At 41.9% G+C, this 23,973-nt stretch overlaps 1 protein-coding gene across 11 annotated transcripts in view; it reads right to left on the bottom strand.

Moving 5' to 3' along the window:
* Positions 1–23,973, bottom strand: part of KCNJ15 (potassium channel, inwardly rectifying subfamily J, member 15) — a 142,447-nt gene that overhangs the window by 20,437 nt on the left and 98,037 nt on the right. The window contains exon 1 of one of the 11 annotated variants that reach the window (XM_011954018.1): positions 10,836–11,055. The exons of the other annotated variants lie outside the window; for them this stretch is intronic. The gene's annotated coding sequence lies outside the window, so the exon portion shown is untranslated. Of the gene's footprint in view, positions 1–10,835; positions 11,056–23,973 lie in introns of those variants that run through there. 11 annotated transcript variants of the gene reach the window in all.

Raw genomic sequence — 23,973 nt, 5'->3', positions numbered from 1 at the left:
GGTTTTTCAACCAGATTTTCCATTTTTATGCAGTTAATCTGAAAATTCAATTTCCCTAGCACAGACTATTTCCAAGCATTCCAGATTTTACTGTAAATGAGAAGTACTTACTGTGTTATATTACACAAAGAAACTTTCCACACACTGTTGTGGCCAAACCTTATGAAATCATTTACTCTCAGAGATATTTCCAAATATCTATTGCAAAATCCAATAACCTAGTTTTCACTAAGAGTTTAGAACTATTATTTCATGTCATCTTAAGGTTTCATTTCATCGACTGAATTAGAAGAGTTTGCACTTTACCCAGAGATACTGCTGATACAGCAGATTTCCTGCCCTATACCTTTGCTCAGGCTGACCCCTTTATTCCATATTTCTTCTTTGCCCTGTGCCTGGTAAACTCCTACACACCACTTGAGGCCCCACTCAAATGTCATCTCCTCCAGCATGCAGCTAGAGGTCATTTTGCTCCTCTCTTCTGCCTTGTCATTGTCCACACCTCATGATAATACTGTGCTGCTGTAATGATCAGTCTTGGAGCTTACCTTTCCCCGTAGACTGGGATCAGTAGTTCATCCTGGGCGGCAAACACAAGGCCTGGCATGCAGTAGGAACTTAATGTTTGAGGGAGGCACGGGGTGGGCAGAGATGCCATGCAAGGGGACTCAGAGTCCGATTTAGTAAGCAAAGTCACTCGCCTGAGGATATGGTGCCCAATGTTCTAGGTCAGAGAAGAAACCCAGAGAGGAATCCAGTCCACAGCTAGGCACATTGTTGGAGTGGAGGATACTTCACTGATTTGAACAATTCAATTAGAAATAAGGATTTCATCTTCCTATTCTGATTCATAGGACAAAGAATATGCCACAGTGTTCTGTCCTGAAGAGAAAATTAGTTGTCCATTTCTCAAAATGACAAAACTGATAAAAAATTTGGACAAACATAAGTATATTCAATTTCATCCAACAAATTACTTCCTCTGTATATTTCATGTTCCCCAGTATGCCGACCATCATAGACAGAGTTCCAAGACTCCTTTCGGCTCTGTTTGCTTCTTTACAGCAGATGTCTCCAATGTGGGGTACACTGGTAACCCAAGCAGGGACAGTGACAAAATGATAGAAGTATTCAAATGTAGCTTCCACTTTATCCTTTTAAATGTTTGTATCTTATACATATTTTAAAATGAATCCATGGGGAACTTGAATACATTGACAAGCAAAAAACACATCGCTCCATTTAAAAAAAAATGGGCAAAGGACATGAACAGACACTTCTCGAAAGAAAACATACAAACTGTCAACAAACATGAAAAAACGCTCAGCGTCACTAATCATTAGAGAAATGCATATTAAAACCACAAAGAGATATCATCTCACACCAGTCAGAGTCGTTATTACTTAAAAGTCAAAAAGTAGATGCTGGCCAAGGCTGCAAAGAAATGGAAAGTTTCTACACTGTTGATAGAAATGTAAATTAGTCCAGCCATTGTGGAAAGCAGTCTGGAGATTTCCAAAAGAACTTAAAACAGAGCTGTCATTTGACCCAGCAATCCCATTACTGGTTATATTCCCAAAGGAAACTATGTCATTCTACCAAAAGACATGCATTTGTATGTTCACCTCTGCACTATTCACCATAGCAAAGACATCAAGGCAGGTGCCCATAAATGTAGAATGGATAAAGAAAATGTGGTACAAATATACCACAGAATACTATGCAGCCATAAGAAACAATTAAATCATGTTCTTTGCAGCAACATGGATGGAGCTGGAGACCATTATCCTAAGCAAATTAATGCAGGAACAGAAAACCAAATACCACATGTTCTCACTCATAATAGCAGGAGCTAAACATTGAGCACATGGAGATAAATGTTAGAACAATAGACACTGCAGACTACTAGAGGGCTGTGGGGTGGTTTTAAAAACTACCTGTCAGGTACTGTGCTCACTACCTGCATGACAGGATTTATACACCAAACCTCAGCATCATGCAATATTCTTATTTAATAAACCTGCACATGTACCCCTGTACCTATAATAAAAGTCAAAAAAATAAATAAAATATATGTAATATATTAGAACAGGAAGAAAAATGTATATATTGTGCATGTATGTCCCTAAGTGTGTGTGCTGTGAGAGGCTATAATTTTTGAATCCATTGCTTTACACCAATACTGATTAAATTTGCATATGAATTCCCCTGAGGGCTCATTTAAACGCAAATTATTATTCAGAAGGTCTGGGGTAGGTCTGAGAATTTGCATTTCTAACCAGCTCCCAGGCGAGGCTGAGGCTGGAGGTGAAAGCTCACACTCTGCATAGCAAACAGCCTTTTGCAGCCACTGTTCCTCATCCGGACGACACAGTACTGAACCCAGAAAATGGTTTGAGTGACTGTTTTCTCATTTCTCCCATGGACAGTCATAGCAAGCATCACTCTAGACACATAAAATAGAAGGTAATTCATTCCATCAGTGAATGCCATGGGGCTTAATTCAGGCTGGCTCCTCTCACATGACTGTTGAGAAAGGAACCTCTGAGGAGCTTGCTGTACTTATAACTTCACCTATGGGGAGAAAGTTCAAAGTCACTAGATGACTTCATTCTTTAAAAAAACACAGCTTATAAATCACTCATATGGTATTACAAAATGATCCTGTAGTCAGCAATTTTTTTAAGCATTTGGCTTATATCTGGAAACTTCATTTATGGGAAACATAGCTGGAAACCAAGATTTTGACCACACCTAGTCATCAAAGATTCTGTAGTGCTAACAGTAACAGAGTACTAAGTCAGGCGTCGCTTATATTCTGACTAATAACAGCTACCTCTATATACCCTCACCCTGATGTGCCCCTGGTATTGGGAGTGAGTGGCTTACAAATGCTGTTTTCCCAAAGAAAGAGAAGAACACACACACACACTCACACACACACACACACAAATTGAATGAATACAATGAATCTCTTAATTTACAAGGTCTACTCAACAATTCATGTATGTATGCCCTATTATGACTTCCAAAAGACTACTTTGGTCCCATTTGAGCTATATATATATATATATATATATATATATATGCCTTAATTTCTGAGTCAGCTTGCACTATGCAACAGTGGTTGCAAATAAATTTTCAAATATTTATGTCTTCTATACTTTGTAACTGGTGTTCATCCTAAGGGATCTCTGGTTAAGCTAGACAGGTGCTTCCTCTGAAACTAGTCCGCAGTCCACAGAAACACAATTTGGCCCACCAGGACTCAGTCTTCCAACCACTTTGACATGTTCAAGAGGGATTAAAGTCAATGAGGCAGGATGAAGATCCTTAATTTGCCACTTGAAGGGAGTTGTTCCCCAGTTTAAACCTAGTTGACCAATTCCCAGTGGTCTTCCTTGGATCTATCTTCAGCCCTATTTTCGGCCAAGACATTGAACTTTCAGGAAGTAAAATTGGGAGTCGGACCCCGGTTGAAAGACCTTGGCAATGCCCTTCTGTCTGCTCTGTGTGCGGTCTCCTATTTCATTCATTGGTGATAAAATCCATGCGGTGAAAAAGGCCAAAATGCTTATCTTGGGTTTGAGAGGAGAGACAATGAGTTTGTCTAAAGAGAATGGCTTTCACTAAAAGCCAAGCTTTGGGGAGCAGAGTTAATGGATATGGAGAAGAGCTTTAAAGAGGACAGAAGTGATGCTTTGCTTCCACTTCCTTGAGGGCTGGGTGATTACTCTTCAACCAAGGGAGTGACCTCTCAACTCAGCACTCCACTTGGTCAGAGCCACTTACAACTCAGCTGGCGAATACATTTCATTCCTCATCTTCCTTGACATTTCCATAACATTTCAGTCTGCTGCTACTGTCTTCTCTCAACTTGCCCTCTACTTTTCTGATGCCTTCTCAGTTCCATCTGTAGGTTCTTCCTCTTCTGCCAATCTTTGAAGTGGCATTTTCTCCAAGGCTCCATGCTCAAACTATTTTATTTTCACTAAAGACACACTCCTGCATCCACTCCCATGGTTTCAGATGTTACCTTTGCAGTTCAAGAAGTCTAGACTTTGTGTGTTCCAGATTGCTCTTGTCACTGCCAGAATAACAGTCAACTATGTGTGGTTCCTCCCTTTGCCCACAAACACCCCAAATTAAACCCAGCCTAGCTTCATTATCCATTACCCAGGGCAACTCCCTTCCTCCTGTAGACCGTCAGGCACTGAAAAATAGCACCCCAAGTCTACCCCAACATCCCTTGAAGCTGCCCATTTTCTCCCTTCCGACTGTCACTGTGTTGGTTTAGATCCACACACTTTCTTTCTTGGGTGACACTATCTTGGTTTAGATACACATACTTTACTTCTTGCATGACAGCACAGGCTCATAATTGAGGTCCCCATTTCAAGTTGTCCTCTCTCTATAGCATCTTTCATAGTGCAACCTCAGTGGTGTCCCTAAAGCACTCTGCCACCCAGCTTAATGGCCCCACTGTCTAAAGTGGGGCCAAACCAAAGCCTCAGCTCCTGAAACTGACCCTTCAGAAACTGGCCCCACCTGCCTTGGTGCCAGCCACTCCTCAGGTTGTTACCTGGTCAAATCATGCAGAATGACTTTGCAGTTGCCCAGATGGATTATTCCTCTATTGATTGACTTGATGCCATGCCATCTGCCCGAAAGCCCACCTCTTGTCTTGGCCAGCATTCTTACGTCTATCCTTTGGGGTGTTACCCTTTCTAGGTAGGTGCTTTCTCCACCTGTTCTCATGGGTTCGGGGTTTTCTTTACATGATCACCTGTGCTTCTGTCTCCCAGAATATTTATCTCAGTGTATTGGAGATATCTGTTTTGCTTGTGTGTATCTAATTATAATAATGATCCAACCAACAACTGCCACTAGTTGAGAATGAATACGTAACTAGTGCTGTATCAGCAGCTCATGCATGTATAACTCCAAACTTCAGAGTAATGCTGGTAAAAATAAGTAAATGGAGGCTAGATAAGTTAAAGCATTTGCCTAGGGTCACACAACTAGTTAGTAGTGGTGACAGTGCTTAAGATTGTGGTCTGACTCAAAAGTCAGCTCTTCATCCATCACACCCCACCACCTCCCACTGGAATTCAGGCTGCCGTATCTCATCTCGTACATGCCAATGCCTAGATTCTAGCAGGGCCTTAATGTCTGCTGAATGCATAAATGGAAGCAAAGGAAACTTGGAATCTTCCAGTTATAGAAAAGCACTGCTGGGTCTCAAAAAGCAAGCTCCTACACATTGGTTGTGGTGATGAGGTGAACAGAGAGAACGTCATTGTGTCTTAATCCCCTACAGTACACACAGCTGTTTACTAATGCGTGCTGCAGATGGAATCATGCCTGCAAAGTCAGGGTTCCCTAGAAGTTCTTTGAGGGCAGGGGTTGGGCCGTGTCCACCTTTGTACCCTCAGCATCGCAGTTGCTGGCATGTGGTAGACGCTCCAGAAAAGTTTTAATGACTCATGACGATAAGTGAGTGGATTAATCCATAACTTAGTCAGTGGATTAACAATCTACAAAGAATGAATGAATGTCAAAAACACAATCCAAAACATGTGAGTGTTCTCCATGCATTTATCATTACCTGTGTAGTTTTCTAAATTGCTTTTTGGGAGTGATTTATAGTACACATTGTTCTATCTCTGTGGGAAATGAGTTTCCCCAGTGTTGAAATCCTCTGAGTTAAGAAGCACTTCCTTTTATCTTTTCTGACTCAGACCCTCTTGGAAGCTGCACTCACTCTTGCAGATCACTTGGTAGATGACTCTTATGCTGTGAATCACCCATATCCTCCAAGAGCAGGTGGAAGTTCAGATACGGCTTTTCTCCCTGAGAGTGGTTTGCTTCTTAGTTATGATTAATTATTTCTGCAGTTACTTGTAGGATCAGGATTTCTACTAGAGGAGAGTAATTACTTTCACATGAACATCAGCTCCTCGTTCATTTAATTTGCCTCGCCCCTAAACACACGTGCACAAAATTAGCCTGGAAATTACTGAGGGTCCTACTTGTTTATATTCATCTGGTGACCATTTTAGCAGCTTTATCAACAACATCTGTAAGAGGCCCAAGGATTTAACTTGAGAATCATGGCAAAGTCAGGTGTCTCCCCTATTCCTCCTCAATTCTTCCCATCAGTCATCAAATGCTCACATTGGATCTCTAGGTTATGCTTACAAAAATCAAAGATGCCGAGTCTTAATTTGGAAAGACCATTGTCAACTTCTTTGTCATGAGAAATACGACCTAGTTTCTTTCTTTTTTTTTTCTTTTTGGTGCTACTATTGATGTATTGATTTTCCTGTGATAACTTTACACACACACACATACACACAAACACACACACACAATTTTTTAATCTAAACACTCTCAGACCATAGTACTTGTCAATTACCAGAAGGTGGGAGTCTCTTTTTACTAAAATTATGTGATCATTTTTAGATATTATATTGAAGTCTATCAAAATCTTTTAAAAATATATATGCAAAGTTGATAAATCTAGAATGCATATTGATTGTTTCCGTTTTCTAGGATGTAAATGCCTTGATCAAACTTAACGTTTTAAAAAATATTTTTAAAATATGAATTCAGATGTTTTCTTTAATTGAGAAATAATATCCTACTTTCTGAATATATTCTAAAATCTAATTTCTTAAACTTTTATTGTAGGTTCGGGGGTACCGAAAAAGGGGTATGAAGGTTTGTTACATTGATAAACTTGTGTCATCAGGGTTGGTTGTACAGGTTATTTCATCACCCAGGTATTAAGCCCAGTGCCCAATAATTCTCTTTTCTGCTTCTCCTTCCTCTCACCCTCCACCCTCAAGTAGACCCCAATGTCTGTTGTTCCCTTCTTTTTGTTAATGAGTATAGGACCTCGTTTCTCACATGCTATTCCTATTATCATTTTAAATAAACCATAGAACGGGTGGTTGAGAGAAATTGTAAAACACATATAATTTAGTGTTGAAATTATGACATGGTTCTGTGAACTCCACGGGGACACACCCAGCCCTACCCCAAGAATGGAACTAAGGTACCATTTCCTAAGAGCTGCCATTATTCCCCAGTGACTCCTAATTACCAAAACATCATTCATTCGCTCATTTATTCAGTCATTTTACACTACTGTGGTCTTTGAAATACGTAAAGGTGAGACATGCATGATCTTAGCCCTCAAAAGTATACCATTTGATAGGAGAGATGACATATACATAAATTGTTATGCCAAGCAGATTAGACTCCTTCATGCCTAAACAGTATCCCATGGACATTTCTATCATAAAAGTTGATACTCACTGGTTCATGTGTAACCAGTGAGCTGGCAAGATTGTAAGCTGCTTAAAGACAAGAACCTTGCCTTATTTATCTCCATTTTGTCCATATCTAACACAGCGTCTGCCTAGATCACATGAATGAATATGATACATAAAAGTATTAAGGATTTCCAGGAGAAGGACTGATTCCTTCTAACTGGAAAAATTAAAGAAGTTATCATGTGTTTTCTGTAGGAAAAAAAAAAATAGGAAAAAGAAGATTGCATGCAAGGGGTATTGCCCAGGCAAAACTATGGGGTGGCAAAGTATGTTTCAAGTACTGCCAGTTGATTAGACCATAGGGTTTATCAAATATCAGCGATTTTCAACCATGGCTGCCTCTGAGATTCACCTGGGGGGATTTTAAAATGAACCAATGCCTTGGCTCTGACGCAGGACAATCAAATCAGAATATTTTGGTGGGGCACAGGGATATGACTAAGAGCCTGAGTTCTGCTCTTTTAAAAAAGGAGCCTCTGCTCTGTTCAAAAAAAAAAAAGTTTCCCATTTGCTTTTTTTTTTTTTTTTTTTTGACGGAGTTTTGGTCTGTCTCCCAGGCGGGAGTGCAGTGGCATGATCTTGGCTCACTGCAACCTCTGCCTCCTGAGTTCAAGCAATTCTCATGCCTCGGCCTCCCCAGCAGCTGGAACTACTTTCTTCAGATACACTGGGGTATCTGTCGTTCGTATGAGGCCATATTGGGAACTACACTGGAGATGAATTTTAAAAGGTGATGGAGGTTAAACTGAAAAGTTTGATCTTTCGGCAGGAAAAAAGAAGCCAGGCTCATCTAGCAAGACTGATGGAGAGGGAGGAGAGCAGCTATAAGGAGATCATTTAGGAGGCTGTTGAATTTGTCTAAGTAATACATGAATTCAAGTGAATCATCGCATTGGTTTGCCACCAGGTAAAATTCATGCACCTATCACATGTGAAGTAGAGAGGGTTGAACATTAGTGGAAAGGACTCTGGAGTTCGCTGCCTGGATGGAAAGGAAGATTTGGATGAAAAGCAGACGGTATTGGGGTGGGGTTGGCTCCAAATATGTCCATATCTAGGAATTAAATTTGGGGCTGGAGGTTCAAATTGAAGAATCGTTGTACCTAGAAGTAAAAGTTGACCAGATATGAGTCAATGAGAACTGCAAAAAAAAAAAAAAAAAGAAAGAAAGAAAAGAAAAGTACCAAGGGAAGAAAGCAACTGAAGGGGCAATATCTTAGAGATTGCCTGTATTGAAGAGAAGAGGAGAGGATTTTCCAGCAAAAGAACTGGAGAAAGGCTAGCCAGATGGCTGAACACCTATGTAAATTCATAAAAGCAGACAATTAAGAAGGCAAGATTGCAAGAAAAAGGACATGATTCAGAGGTCAAATATTGGAGGGAGGACAAAGAAGCACTGATATTATTAGGGAGGTAAGACAGAAAAGAAAGGGACATTGGTTTCCCTAAGATAGGAAGGAAAGATGAAAGGATATATTTATTTCACATGTATTTACCCATCACTACTCTTTTTGACTATACTAGACACAGGGGATCTAACAGTTCAGACAAGGCATTTGCTCTCATGAGGCTTATATTCTAGAAGACAAGTTACAGAAAACGTCTGCGTGAGCTCCGCGTGCATTTCTACAGACAGCATCTTCCTGTTTACTGAGGAGTAGAGGAGGATAGAAATTGGAGAAGTGTGATCTTAGTAAAGGGGATGATGGTATGGTACTTTGGTGTAAGAGGAACAAGCTGAAGGATGTGGAACAAACTTGGCTAGCTTTTGAGTCACATGTAGGAGAGGCAACAAGAAATGAAGGAAGGATTCAGCCAGCAGGCAGGTCCCTGTGAGGTTTTCAAGCATGAACACTAAGTTCACGTCTTTGCTTACACCTAACATGACTTTGCCCAGGCGGAACAGCCTCGAAGCACTGCTGCATATGGAAGAGGTGGGCTGCCCAGAGCTGGGATTGGCAAAGCCTCAGTGGTAAAGGTTACTGGGGTCCAGGTTTATAAATACCACATTAGAAACATAAACATTTGAAAACCACAGAATGTAAATGCTCAAGGTCACAGCACGCTCATCAGCTCATGGAATCCATACAGTAATTGAGCACATTAAGAAGCCTACTGACTCCGCTGTCTAGTTTTAGAAGAGCTATAATTTAGTATGACTAGCTATCAATTAGTCCTGTTTTCCTCATCTGTAAAATGAGAGGGTTGGACAAAATGACCTCAAAGTCTTCTTCCAGCATGGTCAGTGGTGAATGCTAGAGCACACGTGAAATTCTGAAAGTTAATTTGCTTCTTTAACGTTTACGTTGATTGTTTAACTATTGATGTTCAAAAATGCAGCTGCAGAGCTACTACAAATCTTTTAGGTCTGTGCACACAAAGCTGTTAGTTTTATGGACCATTCTGATTTTAAAATAAATTGTCCTGTGAAAATATGCAACCTGAATTCTGGTGGGAGAAATCTCAAGTGACATGGGTAATTGAATAGGGTAGTTGATAGGTCATTGAACAGGACATGGAAATAGACCAAGTAGAAAAGTATTAGACATGAATAGGTTTTAATATTTGCAAGTTTGGAAAATGACTTTGTGAACATTGGGAGAAAAGGAGCTTTTCAGATACTAGGATGATAGTAGCTAAGGATACAAAATAAAGTTATTCAGAGATGACTTGTCTTCCTGCACTAAGATTAATTTAGAGTAATATACACAGGACCTCTTTCATTCCTTTCAAACATTGCCAGTAAGAGTTAACCAGGTCTTGGTTAGATCCTGAAAAATTAAGGCATGTGACCAACTAGACAATCTGTAAAAGTAACTAGAGTATTAGCTAGCTACTATCGTTTCGTATTGCAAAAATCTTGTCACTTTTCAAATACAATAAGACTTTTGAATAATACTATATATAATCTTGAAAGAAACAAACCTTAGTATGTGTGCTTTTTCTAACAGCTGCATTTGTTACACATATTGTCACCGAAATCAAGGTCTTTGAGGCTTAAAACTTAGTACTAACTCTGAAAGTTACTTATTTGTATATTTAATCTAAATGAATAGCTTACTGCTATTTTCAAAAGCATATTTGGTACATTACTATTGAAAGCAGTCTTTGACATAACTGACATTTTAGTTTTATACCCAAAGCCTCTGTTTATGCAGATAAATTGAGGTTCCAGTCTTTACAGTGTAAGGTATAAGTATTAATGAGTTGATTTCCTGCCAAGGTTAATATATTTTTATTTGCAATCTCATAGAGTAGGGCTCAATCATTGTTAAGCGCTGGTAGTTTCAGAAGCAGAAGTCTTCTTCAGATCAGTAAGATTTATACTACTTGAAATTAAAAAGAGTGGATAATGGGGAAAAATCATGCCTGAGGTTAAGGTGAATCACTTTGATTGGATCTTCCAGAAATTTCCTTTGAGTTCTGGATGGCTTTTTCCCCTCTTCCTTTGCACTATCCTGATTGCTCAGCTAGAAGCACCCTAAGGGGCCTTACCTTGAGTCCAGGTGCTGGGGCCCAAGCTCAGCTGAAGATCCCAGAGATCTGGGGAAGTGATGAAGAGATCTGGGGAACTGGCTCCGCAGGGGAAAGCCTGTGTGCAACCCAAACCTGCAGGATACGTGCTCCTGTGCTGGCCGAGCCAGTAGGCGGGAGCACACTCTCCACCCTAGCCTGCAGAAGCTGAGCATTCAGGCAGAGCCTCGGTCCCACCGCCCAGCTGCCCTCATCCGTGTCCAAGGACAGAGCCCTTGAGCCACGAGGGCTTCTGGCACATGGCTTCAGTTTTTATGGGTGAAAGACAGTCCTTTGGCATCATAAGGTATTTATATCTGAGATAGCTCCAGATTTTTAAAAAACTATTTGACAACAAAAACTGCCAAGCAGAATTAACTACCACAGAGGCCGGGAAAGCAGCACAAGTGAGTTTTTTAATTCTTCAGAGGTGGTAGAAGTCACCAGAAATTCTCTTGAATTCTCTCGAAAGGGCTCCAGATCCTTGGAAAAATGATCTGGTCAAGCCTCATGCTTTAGTAATTCTTAAAACGGTCACAGTCCCGTGCTTTCTGTCTCAATGTGGCGCTGGGTCACAGGTTTTGGCAGTTTGTTTTTAAAGCAGCCTCTTTTGGTGGAGAAATTATTGTAAACAAATGGGAGCATGCTAGCAGCTTCCCATGACAGTGGATGGATCTCACCTGCCTTCGGTTTAGACAAGCGCCATGTGAATTTTTATGGGCGTGTTCTTCCCTGTGCCATGTGTTCCTACAGTGACCTTCTGCACAGGATGGGTATGATCTGCATGGAACAATGATGGCCACGTCTGGCAGCCCAGGCTTGGGGGATCGTGTGGCCTAAGCAGTGTAGCACACGGGCTCATTGCTTTCCATTGAGAAGCATACTCAAATACCACCCAGCTCAGTCTCCAGAAATTCCCCTTATAGGACCACAGTAGCAATGAGAGAGCTCCAGGAAGGATCTATAAACACATTTCAACTGCTTAGGAAAAGCAGGAATCGCATGCCTCTTTCAAACTGCGAGTGTTTAACCAATTTTCAGTTTCTTTCCACTCACTCCTCTGATCTCTGTTGCCAAACGATAAACCAGTTTAATTATGTTGCTTCCCTCTGAGTTCAGCTTCATCTTTTCCTCTTTAGTTTCCACCTGCGATAGGAGGAGGCCTGGTGAGGAGTTCTAGACCACATTAGGAGAACGAGCTCTTCTATGTGCTGCAAAACCTCAGGCAAGTGACCCAGCCCCTCCGGGTTTCAATTTTCTCAATGGCACTGGGAGATGGGGTCAGACTAGCTTCTCTGAAATCTCTTTAAGTTTTAGCTTTCTATGAAGGGAAATTTAAAGAAAAGCACAGAGAGACTGACTAGATTCTATTTGGGGCTTATTTAAGCAGCTACAACAACTTTACAAGAGCATCTTTTCTTGAAGATGCCCAACCTGGTTTTGTCCCAGAGAGGATTTGGAAAGGTCCACTTAGCAGAAAGTCCACTTTCTGGTCCACTTCACCAGATCTGGTCCACTTCACCAGATCAGAGTGGTGTTGCCACTCAGAAATGCCTTTGGCTGTTGCAGAAATCCGGCTGTATGCCTATCTGCTGCATATGAAATTCCTGATGATGCATGCAACGTATAGGGAATTAGAACAGTTACACACTCCCTTAAATATGAACACACCTGTGAACCTTTTGAGTCTGTTATGATAAAGCAGAGAATGAGGAATCAAGTTTTGCCTTGGTCTTGCCATAGATACACTGCTCTGGTCAAATTTGCTGATTTTTTTTTTATGTTCTCTTAGTTTTGACAAAATGGGATGATCACAAGTTCATTTGATATGATTCCATGTTCAACTTCGTGTTGGGCAGTTTGATGACAGGGAGACAATATGCTATAGAGGGAAAGGTACAGGGTAGGAGTCAGACAGACTTGGGTTCAAATCTCAGATCTTCAAGTGACGACCTTGTAGGAGGAGTTAAAGTCTGAAAGCCTACCCGCTGGGGTCCTCCTGAAGATGGAGTGAGATGCCTTCTGAAAGGCACCTGGGCTGGTAACTTTGGACGAGTGATGCTGTCTCCCTGATCTTCAGTTTCCTCGTTTGTAAAAAGAGAGATAATAAATTTCACGTTGCATTAGGCTAGGATTACAAATGCAGACCTGCATGCACTCAGCTCAGGGTGCAAAAGGGAGCTGATTCTAGCTCAGCCAAGTCTAACGTGCCCTCAGCCCTCCAGGGGCTGGTAATCTGACGGGAGATATGGGAGGCACCAACACCAAATGAATCAGGACACAGCATCTGATTAGTCCTTAGCAGCACAGAGACATACTAGGTTTTGTTCAGCCTGGAGAAGATAACATTTAGAAAGTGTAGAAGAGGTAAGGCCCCATGGGGAAGGGAAAGCTGAGTCTGGAGAGTCCTTGAAGGGCTTCAAACTTCATAATGAGATTCTAACAGAACAGGGAAAGAATGCTTTCCAGGAAATGGAACAGCACAGGCAATGGCAGTGAAGTGGGAAGCATATAGGAACAACTGAACGGGGGGGGGCCTTGTTGGGGAGCGGTGGGAAGAAGTGTGGGTGAAGCAGAGTCAGGCCATAGGGTTCCTGGATGATACAAGTAGGGGCATCCCACAGAGAACCCCAGGGTGCAACAGTGGGGTTTTACAGTGGTAACTTTCAATAGATCCAGCTAAGCCTGCCCAAAATTACTAGCAGCTCCATCTCCCAGGGACAGTTTGTGCTCTCTTCATGCAAAACTTACTCTCTGTCCCCTCCTCTCTGGTTTCAGAGAGCATTGTGGTTTCTCTCCACACCAGCTTAAGCACTGTGTAGTCAATTTATAGTTTACAGGGATTTCCCACACACCCATATATGTTTTCCACTGAGGTCTGTACTTTTTCCTAGACCCACCCGAATTCCAGAGCCAGGCCCACTTGCATGCCAAGTTCATTTTCTTCTTCTTTATCACCTTCTCCTCCTTATAATACATAGGAGATAGTTACTTTTTTAAATGTGTCTGTGTATTTTTAAACAGAAATGAAAGAAGAAACTCCAGAAGAAAACAATGACAAGGGTAATTTCTGATTCAATTTGTATTAACAATACTTGTTCATACAGGCAAACCCAGCAAGTGAGTTTTTTCACTGTTGACCACTGTTTTTTCACATTGCAACTCTTGCTTATGAAAGTGTGATGCCTTTTATAAGTTTTTTTTTTTTTTAAAAAAAGCTTGCAAGTTTTTAAAGGATAGACTCTGGCTCTGGAATTCAGGCTTTCTTTATAAAGTAAGTTTTGTTTTGTTTTTAGAACAAAAAGAACGTATAAAAAGGGAATCAGGTCCTTAGGAAGGAAATTAGGAATCGTTTTGGTCATTTTGAGAATGCTCATTCCCTACTGATACATGAGATAGAAGACAGAAGTGCTTTCCACAACACTTTCACAAAAAATCATGCCATTTAACTTCCTTGTTGTCCTGTGGTAGGAATTACCCTGCCTTTTGCAAATGAGAAACTAAGAGGTTGAATCACTTGTGGAGGATCCCTCAGCCCACAGGTGGGGACTCCAGTCCAGCGCTTCTACCTCCAAGATGAACCCTTCCTTCACCAGCTGCCTTAATGACAAGCCTTGAGCTCAGCCTCATCCTGGGAAGAAGGAGGGTGGAGAATCAGTGGGATTTAGTTTCACCTGGGATAGGAGGAGGCCTGGTGAGGAGTTCTAGACCACATTAGGAGAACGAGCTCTTCTATGTACTGCAAAACCTCAGGCAAGTGACCCAGCCCCTCTGAGCTTCAGTTTTCTCAATGATACTGGGAGATGAGGTCAGACTAGCTTCTCTGAAACCTCTGAAACCTGGCGTGGAGAGAGAAGTAACCCACCTCTGTCTATTTCCCATATGCCTTATAATGTGCTAAGAAATTGAAGCTCAGAACATTAGTGCACCTTTCCCAAAAGCACTGCGGCCAGGAGTCTGCACACCTGGAATTCACATCCAGGAAGGTCAGATTCCAAAGGCCAAAGTCTCTTTCCATGAGATCAGGCTGCCTCTCTCATTAGAATGACCTTCCATTTGTCACGTTTCTACCATTACTTGTCAGGGGCTTTTTCTCACTCTCCTCCCACCATTTTTTTTTTTTCAGATTTTAAGTACTCTTATCAGATATTTGTTTTCTCCTATCCAAATGTTTCCAAACTGTGTGTTGTTACTCATTTGACTTTTGCTAAGAAAATTTAGGCTGTAGTTTTTTTTAAAAAAAACCACCTACATAACTTTCAATACTAGTATAACGCAGCACTTCCTTTTCTGCTGAAGTTTGGCTGAATCACAGTACAGCACTGAAAAAACAGAAGATAGTCCCAGCCAAAGAAACTTTAAACTGCAGGTAGGTTCGAAGTCGGTGGCAACTGATTGTTCTGAAGAAAACTGGCATTGCTTCCTTATTCTCCCGCTTTCGTTATTACTATTTTTGTCAGATCCTGTTTGTGTTCAAAAGGTTGCCAGTCTTATGAAAGGATACACTTGAAAAATCTTGCTTTAATCATTGCAGCAATTAGCAAATAACTGTATTATCTTTCCTTTTTTATTATAAACATATTTCAAGAACAGACTTGTAGTTTAGTTGTAGTTACTCAGAGCTTCTCAGAAAACTGAAGCTGGTTGCTCGTAAAAACCAGGTATTCAACCTGTTCAGAAGAGGCCTGAGTTGCTGGAATCTTCCTTCATGTCTCCAGCAATTATGTGACTACAGGAACAGATGTAACCCCCTCTCCAAGCTAAGCATATACTTCTTAAGTCATGATGGATTTAACTGAGTGAATAACTCAGTTGACTTTGAGGAGGAAGGGGAATGGGTTTGTCAAATTTAGCAAAAAAGAGCATGAGAAACATTCACCATTAATAGGCTTGGAGGCAGTGAGCTTCCAGGACCCTGAGAACTCTGCTCTGCCAGCCAAAGGATAATCTCTTAGTTCCTCTCACTCTTTTCATCTGAACTGAGTTGGCAGGGTGATACCAAGCCTTCCTCTTTCACTGGTTCTTCCTCTCAACACCCTCCATCTCCCCTTCTCTGATATATGAATCAAGGGTGGTGCCATTAACTGTGTTTCCCTCAGAAAATTCCTCCTGTTGGTTACTAGTGGGTCAGCAGATTCGTTGGTCATCTGTCTGCCTCTCTGAGAGTTCATTCTCCTGCAGTGTGGTGGGTTTTTCTTCTTCCCCATCCTTTGTAATTATGTTCCCCAAGGTCTTGTGCTCATCCTCTTTTATTATATCTTTCTTTTTTTTTTTTTTGCTGAGATGGAGTCTCGCTCTGTCGCCCAGGCTGGAGTGCAGTGGCCGGATGGATCTCAGCTCACTGCAAGCTCTGCCTCCCGGGTTCACGCCATTCTCCTGCCTCAGCCTCCCAAGTAGCTGGGACTACAGGCGCCCGCCACCTCGCCTGGCTAATTTTTTGTATTTTTAGTAGAGACGGGGTTTCACCGTGTTAGCCAGGATGGTCTCGATCTCCTGACCTCGTGATCCGCCCGTCTCGGCCTCCCAAAGTGCTGGGATTATAGGCTTGAGCCACCGCACCTGGCTTATTATATCTTTCTATTCTCTCCTGGCATCCTCTGAGTTACCCTACTGCCCATTCAGAGTCCCATGGTGTTAATCAGTGCTCACCAACAGCATCTCCTCAGGGATCCAGTCTCTGTTTCCAGCATCCTCTGGAATGAGAGCAGTCCAGAACTGACTCATCCAAAACTGAAGGCATATTATTCTCCCTAAATCCAGCTACATATCCTGATTTTTGTTTCCTAACAATGGCGTCCTCATTCTCACCTCTCCCTCTTTAAGCAACTTTACTCCTGTATCCAATCAGTGCAAGCCCCAGATTCCACCTGCTGAATCCCCTTTGCACAGGTGTCTCTCCTGCCCCTTCTTACAGCCACTACACTGGTCCAGGTTTTCATTCCTTTCACTGAGTCTCTCAAAATGCCCTCTGAATTAGTCACTTGGTCATCACTACCAGACTGTTTTTTCTGAAGTGCAGCTCAGGACTCAGAAAACCAAAATCTTCAGTGACTCCTCATTGCCTATGCTTAACTTTCATCTCCTGCAGCAGAGGCTTAAGGTTGTGGCTTCTAGAGATGGACGGCCTAGCGTCAAAGGCCAGTTTCACCCCCTCTCTGAAGCCTATGGCCCCAGCATGTTCTTAACCTCTGCACCCTGCTTTCCTCATCTCTAAAGAGATTAGTAAGAAAGTCTGCTTCTGTGAGGATTAAGAAATATTTAGAGCCATGGAAGACAGTGTGGCGATTCCTCAAGGATCTAGAGCCAGAAATATCATTTGACCCAGCAATCCCATTACTGGGTATATACCCAAAGGATTATAAATCATTCTACTATAAAGACACATGCACACATATTTATTGCAGCACTGTTCACAATAGCAATTACTTGGAACCAACCCTAATGCACATCAATGATAGACTGGATAAAGAAAATGTGGCACATACACACCATGGAATACTATGCAGTCATAAAAAAGAATAAGTTCATGTCCTTTGCAGGGACATGAATGAAGCTGGAAACCATCATTCTCAGCAAACTAACACAAGAACAGAAAACCAAATACTGCATACTCTCATTCATAAGTGGGAGTTGAATAATGAGAACACATGGGCACAGGGAGGGGAACATCACAAGCTGGGGACTGTCAGGGGGGTCAGGGGCTGGGGGAGGGATAGCATTAGGAGAAACATCTAATGTAGATGATGGGTTGATGGGTGCAGCAAACCACCATGGCGCATGTATACCTATGTAACAAACCTGCACATTCTGCACATGTATCCCAGAACTTAAAGTATAATAAACAAACAAACAAAAAGAAATACTTAGAGCCCTGCCTGGCCTTCAGGAGTGTTCAGCACTGTTGGCTGTTGGCTGCCAGCTTTGTCCTGACTGTGGCCCTCACTCTCCCATTCCTTCCTTGCAGTAAGCTCAGCCCCTGTGCACACTGCTGGCCTCCCACACCCTCCTGCTAGTGCACATTAACTCCCGTCACCCTCCTGCTCTGACGGCTTCTCCTTGTCCTGACCCTGGAAGTCCTCTTGTTCTGCAAGGCACGTCTCAAATGTCCCAGTGCCTCTTACAATCATCCCAAAAGGATCTGGTCTTTCCCTCTCTGACTTTCCCTGGAACTTTGTCAGGGTCTCTCATGTCAATGTCATCACATTCTGCTGGGCACTGCAGCCTTTCTTGTGCTTTGGGTGTTTTTCTTTACAGTTTCTCTACTTCCATGTCTTCCTATCCACACCTCCGTCCAGCAGCAGCCTGGAGGCTCCTTGAGATCAAGGACTAAGTCTTCTCCACTTATATCTTCTAAATCGACATAAGACTGACCACCCAGCCTCCTGCAGAGTAAGCCCTTGGCAAGAATGTGCTTGGTGAAGATCACTGAGGGTTAAAGCCTGACTATCCAAATTCCGAGTGAGAGTTGATTTAAAAACTCATTAAATATACATTTCTACCAACCACAGGGCTAGCAAGTCAGACCATTTCTTCAGATACTGAAAACTAAACAAAGTGCTGTGCAGAAAGTATCATTTAGGGAACATTCCCAGGATATTGGACTAGACAGGTTAATATTCATAATTATAAAATTCATGTTTAAATGTACATATCCTCATGCAGCCCTAGACTCTGAATGTCATATACTGGCATAAGCTGCTCCCAGCTGCAACGAAATGCACTTGACCATAATCACAGAAAAGTGGCCCTTTACAAGTTTTAGTCCTAAAATATTTCATCTTTAAAATGGGCAAATGTTAGAAAATTCTCTCAATTTAAAATTTAAAACACATTCAGAGCCAAATACCTTTATTGCCACAGGTATGCTAACACAAGCCAGATCTAGACATAGTGTTTGAAGGAGACTGAATTGATGCTAATTTTGTTGTTTTCTGCATTTGCTGCTCCACAGATCAAATTACCCCTTTCTAGCCTGGGATTGCAGTATATTCTTCCTTTTATTTTTTCGCCTTGTTTTCTTCCTCAGAATCAAACTTCCAGCCCACACTCCCACGCTGAACCCTGCTGGCTCTGTATTTACTTTTCTGTTTTATTTCAAGTTTCTTCATTTTCTTCTTTCCAAAATAACCTTCATGTTTTCTATTTTTCCTCTGTTGGGTTTACACAACTACTATATCTTAAGCACATGGTTCCCTGTTTCTTTTCACTCCTTAATAAGATGTCTCCCTCCTTAATAACCTCACTTACACAATTCTAGCAGCCAATCTGTCACTTTGTAATGTTCACCAAGGGAGAGAACACACCAGTTAGCTGTTTTCACACACACATATTTTCAAAAGACTTCAGATAAAAAGGTCTCTGCTGTGCATTTGCAGGACGAGGTAGATGTAAATTCATGGTGAAAGTGAAGATGTAATTATAGCAAAAATTATGCTTTTCATGTCAGTGCATGTGGATTCAGTACATATGGCTTGAGGAATACCTTGGGCCATGCACTGAAAGCACAAAGAAATAATTACATAAAATCTCCATTGTCAAAGAGTTTGCAGCCCTGTAGGGAAAAGGGACAAGTAAGCAGGCCCTTGTAAAGTGGGGCCAAGCAGGGGGAACCAGCTATCTCCAGGAATGGGGAAGGCATCCCACAGAGGGTTCCCAGCCCAGGTCTGATGGACCAGAGATTATTCCCTTAGGCTAGTGCCAGATCTGAGTCTAAGCCAGTGAAGAAAGTTTACAATCTTAGTATAAACAAATTATACATAAAGGGGTGTAAAAGGTGAAATAAAATTTAAAAGATCCACAGAGGAAAACGGACATTGTCTTTCAAAAGAATTGTAAAATATAGTGCATGTAAAATGACATTCAGTGAGTGCCCAGTTGATTCCTAGGTTCAAGTAGGAAGCTAAGTTAAGTTCAAACGTAGTTAAGATCTCCATTTAATGTTGAGCTCAGAAGATTCTGCCACTGTGGATCTGTGTGCATTTAATTGTGATTTTTAAAAATAGATCAGATTTATGTAAGTAAATGTTTAATCAAATGGCCTTTTTGAGACTTACTCTTTTTTTTTCTTTTATTTCATGATGTGTGTGTGTGTATCTTTGTAAATTCACTTATATTCTTTCAGTAATAAGGTGGATATGAAGAAATAAAGAGAAAGAAAGTAAAAAAAAAAAAAAATTCTTTGGGGCTGACTGTAAGCAGCCACTTTGCAAACCTGAAGGCTGGCCAGTCACATGCAGGGGTAGTCAGGCCCCGGTAGTACAACTTACACCTAAATGGAGCGTGGACATCACACATGTTCTTTCTTGGATCGCATGATGCCTTGCCACCCCACACCCATCACACTTAGCCAAAGCATCCCCAGCGGGGTTGTGTGAAACGTTAGTCAGAGCAGGGAACCATAGTTGTGGTCAGGGAGGAAGTGGAGGACAGTTCTGTGGTCCAAAATGGATGAACAACTCAGATTCAAAGTTAAAGAACGTCTTTGCTGCAGAACTTCTTGGGGTTTTTTTAAATGTTAATGATTGCTTTGAAGGTTCAAGAGGGGCCTAAACTAGGAAGGGTTTTCTGAACGTATTTGAGTGCAGACCTTCTTATTTCTTGCAGGGATGGAGTTATCAGGACCCTCACAGGACTCTGCTCACCACAGAACTTCCCAGGATAGAAAGACAGTGCTTTGCTGTCAAATTCAACTGTGTTTCAGGACACTCCCTCCTGCCTTCTGACCGGCAGAATCACCCCAGTCCCCCGACTCCTGAGACAGGAAGTATAGGGTCAGCCTCTGAGAGTCCTCCCCCACTTCCCAGGCAGCTGCATCCTGGTGGCAATGGAGTGGAGACTTCACCTCCCCTTTCCCTCCTCAAAGCAGCTTTGGCCTGCCTGGGAGAAGCTAGCCTTCTTCTGTTCATAGGGCCAGGAACCAAGACACTGTTTCTTAATCGGATTATCACAGCATTCCTGTTGATAAGAATCAAGTCATGTGACATTACATCCAACTCTTTTTAAGGAGTGACGTTAAGATGTCAATGTCAGCCAGGCACAATAGCGCATGCTTGTAATCCCAGCACTTTGGGAGGTTCAGGTGGGTGGATCACCTGAGGTCAGGAGTTCAAGATCCTCCTGGCCAACATGGTGAAACTCTGTCTCTACTGAAAATACAAAAATTAGGCAAGCGTGGTGGCAGGTGCCTGTAATTCCAGCTGTTTGGGAGACTAAGGCAGGAGAATCGCTTGAATTTGAGAGGTGGAGGTTGCAGTGAGCCAAGGTCATGTCACTGCACTCCAGCCTGGGTGACAGACCAAGACTCCATCTCAAAAAAAGAAAAAAAAAATGTCAGATATCAATGTCACTACAACATCACTTTTTAAAAACACTGTTTAGAGGACAATTGTTTTGTGTGCACGTAATTTTGTGGTTTTTTTGACAGAATCTTGCTCTGTTGCCCAGGCTAGAGTGCAGTGGTGTGATCTCAGCTCACTGCAACCTCCTCCTCCCAAGTTCAAGCTGTTCTCCTGCCTTAGCCTCCTGAGTAACTGGGACTACAGGCGCCTGCCACCACGCCCAGCTAATTTTTTGTATTTTTAGTAGAGATGGGGTTTCACCATGTTAGCCAGGATGGTCTTGATCTCCTGACCACTTGATCCGCCCGCCTCGACCTCCCAAAGTGCTGGGATTACAGGCGTGAGCCACTGCACCTGGCCTGTACTTAATCTTTAATATGGACTATAAGTCAAAATTATAGACTTGAAATATGTTAAACAAGATGTTCAAAATGCAGCACCATTGTATTCTGATGTTGTTGACATTGGGATAGCCTCTCTATACCTACACAGTCAGTTTTGTGATTAATGTCCTAGCTAAATACACACCCACACTGCCTTTGTCACTTGTATGTGTATGTCCGTATGTAATACAGCTCACTGTCCATATATAAATTCTTTCCACGAACTTCTGACAATATAAAAAAGACAGGGCAGGGTTCCCATTTCTTAGTATTCAGAGCATGCTGGTTGCAGCAGCCAGGTGCTCCAGGGTTCATTACATTTTCTTTACCTCCTAGCAGACATGTGGGAATGGCATTGGTAGGAAGAGTACAAATGATGCCAAATTTCATGAACTTTCAAAGCAAAGGATAAACTTTTCAAATTTTCAAGGATAACTTAGGAAATAAGAAAGCAAGATTCAGGGAGCTGACCTTGCATTTTTTGGCAAAGAGGTCAAAGATGAAGCAAGATATCAATCTGCAAATATTTGAAAATGTAAACATCACTGAGTGAGAACATTATTTGTCCTGGTAGGCATGGGTTTAGCCAGCATTTCTACCAAGAAATGACACAATTAACTGCTATCAAAAATTGGAAACAGCGTTAATAGAAACTAAGGAATAAAGAGGAAGACTTCTCACCAGAGACACACATATTCCACTGGGGCAAGCCCTCAAGTCTGCTCAAGAAGATGCTTATTATTCATGCATTCAATACCATTCTAGGGTCTAGTGGTACAACTAGCATAACGTTCTTTAAGTTTTAAGTTGGGGGCTTCTCAAGTGGAAAAAGTGCACAGTTAATTTCAGTACTCACATACTCTACCATAGGAAACGCAGCTTTGATAGCATCTTACCCTTGGGCTGAGATATGACCTAAAGATTCAAGTACAAGGACCTACCTTTCATGGCAAGGTGCCAATGAAGCGAGAAACATTCTAGACAGCATTGAGATCAGTTTTCCATGTATCACTGATCACTAGATATGGATAAGCATGATTGGTATTTTTTGCTTATCATTTTTCAGTTATTGAGAGGGCAGCCAGCAGCTAAAATTTACATAAATTAATTCAACCATTCATTCAAGAGACAAGTATCAGGCCTTTACTATGTATGACACAGAGTGAATTTACCAAGAAGTTAATGAAACTTCAGCTTCAGGATTCCTCACTTGCTCAGGTCCTATCCAAATCCTTGTACCTAATAGTACAGTCCTAATTTTGCATTTGTTTTCTCTAAAGAAAGCCCCCAAATTGTGCAGTCTTAAGGGTCCATAAAATCTTCATCAGCCTCCAGTACAGACACTAGAAAAAATGCACATCAGTTCCATAGCCATCCGCCTGACACCAGGGCAGCTCCGACTGAAGCAGGATGCCAGTGAAACCAAAACCCAGGCATCCTAAGAATCGCACTCCCCGCTGCAGTGTTCCTTCTCTGCGTCACCCTCGTTTTTGTTTGATGGCCCAGCGGTGACTCTGAGGACTCATGTTATCTGTAATCCCAGGGACATGGACAGGCTCAGGATGTCTGAACTCTGAATGAGGGAATCAGTGGCCAACACAGCCGCTGTGACTTCTGGCCAGGCTACTACGAGACGGCCTGCTTGGTTGGTTCAGTGTGGATCCCTATACAGTGAATGCTCTGAATTTGAGCTGTGGGGTGGTAGAGACGGAATCAAACAAAACCTGGGTTATTCTGTTGCTAATTCTTTCCAGTGTTCCCTCTGTAGGTCCTCAGTCCTAAGGTAGTACAGACATGCCCTTCCACTCAACTGCTCCCTACTGTAAACGATCGGGTGGCTGGCACATGCGTGTTTTGTATCAAAACGCAAATCTCTGTCCTTCTCCTGCATCTTCTGATGTGAGCATGATCATGTGACCCTGATTCATCTTTGTAGAGTGGCTAAAATATCTGGAATTGTGTGCTTTAGAATTTTACTTCTAGAAGCACGAACTGTATTCTGGAATTAGGTCAAGTGTGAACTTCTGGATTCAAATTGGATGGTGGTGGCACTGGTTTACTGATCTCTTCTCTAGTTAAGGCACAATGCCCATCAAGACAAATGCAGATACACAAACTCCTCATGGAGCTCTGACCTTTCCCTTGTGAGAATAGCACAGGTGTTTCTGATTGAAATTCTCCCTGGGAATGTGACAGAATTCACTATGTGTATTCCAGCTGCATTACAATAAGTGGAGATCCCCCTACTATCATCTGAATTAATCCAGAGACGTGTACCAGAGGCTACACTTGTCAAGTTCAACTTTCTTGCCTGGCCTTTTTATCAGAAATATCTGTTCTCTCATTTTTTTCTTTCATTTCAACAGAGTAATATTTAGCAAATAGAACTTCTTAAATGGA

This window comes from Colobus angolensis, unplaced genomic scaffold (genome assembly GCF_000951035.1).
Source record: "Colobus angolensis palliatus isolate OR3802 unplaced genomic scaffold, Cang.pa_1.0 Scaffold38, whole genome shotgun sequence".
NCBI classification, from domain to species: Eukaryota; Metazoa; Chordata; class Mammalia; order Primates; family Cercopithecidae; genus Colobus; species Colobus angolensis.
Note: the sequence above shows the minus strand (reverse complement) of the source record. Positions and strands in the feature narration are given on the sequence as shown.